Below are 6,629 nucleotides of genomic sequence, written 5' to 3' on the forward strand. Positions count from 1 at the left end.
AAGAAAGAAAAAAAGAAAGAAAGAAAGAAAAAGAAAATAAATTCATTGCTAGGTTTACAAGTCTTCCAGAGTCACTCAGGCACTTGGCTGGACTGTAGCAGAACTATGTCCAGACCCTTCCTTTGCCTGACCAGGATAGGAGCCAGGATGTATCTACCTATCTTCCAGGCTATCAGCTTGGGTCTGGGGTCAGGCTGTCTCAGCCTGTCCTGCTGAATCTGCTCTATTTCACACAGAATAAATCATTCATTAGGACTCAGTGGGCAAAACAGTTTCATCACTAAATAGCTAGACAAATGGTGGGGGAAGCAGGAAAGGATTGCAGTCCCTGCTCCAGGAAAAGCTTACACTCTTAAATTAAGCAGTCAGTGTAACACAGTCGGAAGCAGAGATCTTATTTCTCCTAGGTGAGTGCACTAAGCCACAGAATTATTGCCTTCATGGCCTCCAAAATATTCCAAGTATTATCCCCATAAAAGTAGAACAAAAGAACCTAAGATTTTCTTCTCTCCCCTCCATCTAAATTAAGGCCCCAAAACTGAGTGATATTGATTCAAATGTTCTCAAGCTGAAGAAGTAGTTTAACTCCTACAAACAGAATAAGTGTCCCACTCTGGGTTCTTGGACGAAAGGATTTGAATCTAGTTCGTCTTTTTCTTCCCTTGAAAGTGTCATGAAACAAAACATGTCGGACACTCTTTCATGCTTAATGAGAAAAACCTGTCATCCCGGGGAAAATTATTTTTACTTTGCTCAAGTTAAACTTTATTTAAACTTTCAGTTAAATTCAGCTTAATCTCAAACTTTCAGTTAAATTCAGCTTAATCTCAACTTTTTCCCATTTTGTTACCAATCCAATCTGTAATAATAGTGATTGATTCACACAGGCATAGCCCAAATCTTTGTTAATTGATGAGGTGGTTTAGCTAAAACCTTTCGCAACAACCTGCTTGAAAAGCCAATGCTTTCCTGTGTTGGAATATCCAAAGCTCTCTTTTCTTAAGGATTTATGTTTGAAGATAGGAATTGCAAAAAAAAAAAAAAAAAGCAATTCTTGTTTGAATCTTGTCTTGTTCAGTCTCAGCTTGTAAGGAATTTCATTTAATTAAACTGGTTACAAATATATGAAAATATGTGTACGTATATATATATATGTATATATATGCGTATGTGTGAGAATGTTTGTATTTGCCTTTAAAAGAAAGCGACCAGCTAGGAAATTACCTGTTGTCCCTGTTTCCTGCTACGGGAAGCAGGTTCTCACTATTGTGAAGGTCTCATATGGATTGCTTGCAAGTAGTTCTCTGGGGCACTGAATTGAACGTCTGTCCCACCAGCCAGATGGACTTGTACACTGTGTCCCGTCACATTGAAAAAAAAGAAATATTCTCAATTTTTTCGAGAGTAACCCTTGACCTTTTGGCTCTTGTTTTTTAAATCTTTATTATACACGGTCACATCTATTCCTGCTGTTCAGAGGCCCTACATAGGATCTGTCTCAATGATTCTCTGCTGCTGACCAATCTGGCTAGACACCTCAGCTATTTTTTCTAAATTCACCCACCTGAATAGTATACTTAAAAAAAAAAAGTATTCTTTATTCACAAAGGGGCAAAGGCTATTGCCACAGATATTGATAATATCCATCTAATTTCATTAGAAGTTCTATACTTGGGCACTGAAAGGTACAAGAAACACTCTTCATTATTAATACAGACAAGAATAAAACTGGTAGAGTCACTACCAAGGCAACCATATGAAAATTTTCCTTGTAATTCCCCATTATAGTCCCTCAGCTATTCTAGCAGGAGAGAAAACATGGAGAGCCTTAAAGTATGTGTCCTTTCCCAAAAACAAAGCAGGATTTTCTGACAGATAACTGGTATTTTTCTTACCTTCCTTAGTTTGAAGTAAAAGGAGTTGAATATGAATAAATAAAGCAATTGGCCATAGCTTACAACCATTGAAAAGAATGAAATAGAGTTTGTTGAAAATTGAACTTTTCATTCAAAATTCCTTTGTATTTTAAACGATGAGGAGAAAAATGAAAGTGTCCTCTTCTTTCAGGAAAATTGGAGCTGCAAGCAGGAGCTGACATCCCCAGAGGCATGCTGGTGAGATTCTGAGAAGACAGACTGGCAGAAGAGCCAGCAAGACTGACTTACCATGTGTGAATAAACTCAGTGAGTTCATGAAAAAGTTTTATTTCACCCAGCCAACATTTCCCCACAGCAGAATGCTGAGTTTGAACATTTGGGTCTAATCTTTGAACCACTCTTGCTTCCCAGGTAACCATTTCTGCATTCTTTGGTACCTCCATTTTACATGGTCCCTACAGGACATAAAGTAAATGGGGCTGGTAAGTGCAACTCTATACCTTAGCAATATCTTTTAATAGCACAGAACAGTTCAGGTGTGGTTTCAGGGGATGTGATGCAGTTATTTTGGTGGCAGATAACATTAAAAATATTACGACACATACCTAGTCAATGCAATACATCTTACCTGGAATCCTAACACAAAGGGTACGTGTGCACGCAGATTCAGGTTGTTTGCGTGTAAACAGTGGTGGCAGTTGCCATACAAAGCGCATATTCTTTTAAAGCTTTTAGCATCTCTCATCACACCTATCACATAACTCTCCCTCATAGTACCCTGCTGACTTCTGCATACCCATGAGTGTTAACCTGCTTCTTTATCACCGCATGTGGTGATCGTTCGTCCCTTTATTAGGACTGCTCTGTCAGGCACAGATGAAGTTTGCATGCTATGGACTAAGCCTCAGTAAACCTAAAGGCATTGGTGATCCAGTGGTGTTACCAGAGAGACCCTTGAAACCTGCAGTCAGGTCTGCTGAGCCAGTCTTTTTCAGCCACAGCTCACTGTGGCTTATGGTTATTCACCATCTAGGCCTATTCAGCAGCAGAACTAAAACACAGAGGAAGTAAATCCCATTGCAATCTCCTCCATATATGACACACTTTATTGTAACAGAATAAGAGGTTCAGCTCTGTTGGACCAAATCAAGTTGCCCTGTGTTAAGTATCCCATTTTAGATTCAAATCCCTGCTAAACCCTCTGCTTATGCTTGTGGTTAACATTATTTTTATATCTGTCTTCAGAAATGAAAGACAGAAGCAGCTCACACATAGCAGCAACAGCATCAGCAGCTTTTAAAGGCTGACTCCATAGATTAAAGGGTGATACACTGAGCACCACCACCCCAGTGTCTACTGATTAGGTCGGGAGAAAGGCTGAGTGACAAACATGTTTCCAATCTGCCTAGCCCATGCAGCGAAATGGAGCAATCTGGCCTGAAAAGGGATTTAGACTTTTGTTGTGCGCAAGGGGGGGAAAAAGCTGATTAAAATCCATCAACAATACTCTCCCTCTTGGTGATCTCAGAGATAAGGAACAGAGTCTGGACACAGTTCATATCCTACCTCTCACCAGGCCCCACACTTCCACTCAAAAGACAAAAGCTGGCAGATGAGGGCAAATGATGCTGTCTTGCTATTGAGCAGCCTGTTCACTTAAAAACATGTTGTACAATGCGTTGAGCCTGCCTGGGGCATTTGATCTGGCAATTTTTAAAGTGAGAGTGAATCCTCAGCCCATTACTTGGCACTGTGTGTATGTAGCACTGCATGTGTAAAAAGGATCTCTATAGACAGATAGAAAAGTCTTGCTCCAACTTGTTTACAGTCTACACCACAAAGACATTTTACCAGAAATAACAGCAGCCCACAGCTGTTGTGTGGGGTAGGCAAAGGTAGAAATGGGGCAGACAAAGAAGAGATGTGGCAAAAAAAAAAACAAAGGAGAAGGAAGTAAGATTTCTAAGAGAGGGTTATTAGATCCCCTTACAAAGAAAGCAGATCACATGGTTTCCTTTATTCTGGTTATTTAATATATGCCATCCTGTGCATTTCAGTGTGACTGCCATAAGGAGAGAGCCATTACATTATCTCTTGTCGGAAGGACTGAGAATGAGGTGATAACCCATTTTTCTGAAACCTCGCAGCCCCTTGGAAAAAAAGATTTTGCCTTGTTTCATCACAAAGAGCAGAAAAGGTTAAAAATACAATGATAGTTGCCCATAAGCAGGTCTGTTCTTTGCTTATTTTTAATCGCATTCATTTTTTTCAAATGAAAGCAAATGAAGAAACGGATGCACGTGTGGAAAATCAACCCGTACAGAAGACAGATGCTTGTTTTCTTGTGGCAGAAATGCGGATGATGCCCTATGACAGTTGTGAAGAACACCAACAAAATGGTTGCTGGAAAATAGCAGCAATCACCTCTGTTACTCTACAGATGCCCTTTGTGATAGGCATTAGTACAGAGCTTTCTCCTTCACAATTATTAAAACAGAGTTCTGCCATATTTGGAGAGCAGTATTCAGATGCAGATTGCCTTAAATCCCATCAACCTATTCAAGCGTTTGTACGCAAGTGTGCCTGTTTCTGTGTATATGTGTGCATGTGTTTAGATGCATTTATCTATATATACAACACTCACTCTGTGCACACCTTCTCTCCATCCTCTCGCTCAGAGAGAAAGAGCTAAATTGTCAAAGGCGAGAATGTGTATTTTCCAGGCTACTTTGTCAGATGTTCGTGTGTGTGTCTTATAAATATTTCATACCAAATATTTAACATTATTCCTTCCCCAATCGGATCAGCTTTGAAATGCTCCTCAAAGTGAATTCTCCCCTAACAATGGCTTGACGCAAAAGCCTTTTTTCTCTCTTAAGAAGAGGAGGCTGCACATGGTCTGCTACCATAGCAGCATGAATAGTTCTTATTTAATGGAAAATAAAAGATACTTTACATTAATTCAGTGGGGGATGGAAAGCTGGGCACATGCGTACCTTGTGCTTCAAACATGGAGGAGCATCATACCTTGACCTCCCCTCCTCTGGTCCCATGATTATTACCCGGCTTGCATTAGAACCGTAATGGGAAGTGACAAGTTTATGTAAATGATCCACACAAGGATTTTGCTCTTGTAAAACAGAGCAGTTACTCTGGGCTTTCTAATTATTTCATGCCTTGTGGTTCTGTGACGGGGCAGAGATGACTATTACTTGAAAAGTATATTGTGATTGACAAGCCACTGTCCCCCTGGAACTCATTAAGGCCTGTGCTTTGCAAGAGGGGGTAGAAAACTCTACCAGGCACACCACATGCACTCAGGCGCACGCACACATGCTTGCCCTAGTGCCAGTTGTTCTTTCAGATCGTTTGTTTTTACACTAGTAGAGAAAAGCAAAATCTGCATGTATCTCAAAAAAGTTCCACATCCTGGTTACAAATTGACCGATTATCATCTGCTTTTCCATTTTTAACTTAAAATCTAAGATTAACAGCAACATATCTATCAAACGTATAAAGGTCTTTGGATTTTACTTACTGTATGGAAAAAGATCTTTTATATCATAATGTTTGACAGAATGGAGAGCAGAGAAGGGCTTGGATAAGAAAAGAGGGCTACGATAAAAGCTGCCACTAGTACATTTCTGCTGCAATGCGATTTGTGCAAGTGCCTTCCAGTACGTATGGAGGGCCATCCTGCTGCCTCTGCGTGACATGTTTGCCTTTCTTTCTTAATTGATTTTTCTGGCCTTCAAACTTGCAAACAAAATGACAATTTGTTTGGTGAAAGTAGAGCTCCTGTCTTTTGAAACATATACTGCATTCCAACCATGGAGAGAGGAAAAATCCTATTCAGCAGCTGCATTAATGCTTTCCATTGTAGAAGTGGTTTTGAATTCTGCTGCTGCTTTTGGATGTAACACAGTTTAGCATAAAATCAATTCATTGTTAACTCCATAGTGGTTGGATCTTATGGGCCTGCAGCATTTCTTACTTTCAGTTACTTTTTATTTGTGGTTGAGAAACTCTGGAAAAAAAACTTCAGAAAAGCACTTGGCCCACTTGAATTCTTCCATTAGAGAGCACTGGCACTCTGCATACATCTAGCTTTCTCAGTGTTGGCTCAAATAGAATTAAATAAATAAACAAAACAAAAAGAACATACACTAAAACCTCACCTCTTTTTGGCTTTACTGTTTCAATTTGACCAGGCATTGAGTACTCAATTTGTGATGTTTCTAGCAACCCATATGACTATGTCTGTTCTGTTTCATAAAGGTACTACATTGAAGTAACAGCAGCCCATCATCTGTGTATAATTCCTTTGTTAGACCTAATCTGTCAGATTTCCCTCCAAAACGTCTGGGACATGGACATTCAATTGGGAAAAAAAAATAGAAAAAGGAAAAAAAAGAAAAAAATAAATACCTCACTTATAAAGCTATATATCATTGATAACCAATCAGCATAGGAATAGAAATACAGGAAAAGAGAAAAAGAAGAAAAACAGAAAGAAAAAAAATGGATGACATAGAAAAGTCTCTGAAGTGAATTACATTTTAGAGCAATGAAAAATGAATCCATCAGGCTCTAGGGTGGATTTTCAAACACTGAGCACTGGTTTAATTTGTCTCCTTTGAGGTGGCTCCTTCATTATAAGTCTCATAAGGGCAGACATAGATTAGTGCAAGGACAATCAAACTTTGCCTTCTGAGATACGTGTAGCTTGCAAGCTCAAGTGCACTCTCATGC

The 6,629-nt window shown here is 39.4% G+C and overlaps 1 long non-coding RNA gene across 1 annotated transcript; it reads left to right on the forward strand.

Annotated features, from left to right (window-relative positions):
- Positions 1 to 1,814: 1,814 nt before the first annotated feature.
- Positions 1,815 to 6,269, forward strand: LOC104910664. The gene is made up of 3 exons (XR_793310.3): positions 1,815 to 2,183; positions 2,289 to 2,359; positions 4,157 to 6,269. It is a non-coding gene; the product is annotated as an uncharacterized LOC104910664 (long non-coding RNA).
- Positions 6,270 to 6,629: the final 360 nt, after the last annotated feature.

The sequence above is a fragment of the Meleagris gallopavo genome, chromosome 4 (assembly GCF_000146605.3).
Source record: "Meleagris gallopavo isolate NT-WF06-2002-E0010 breed Aviagen turkey brand Nicholas breeding stock chromosome 4, Turkey_5.1, whole genome shotgun sequence".
NCBI lineage: Eukaryota > Metazoa > Chordata > Aves > Galliformes > Phasianidae > Meleagris > Meleagris gallopavo.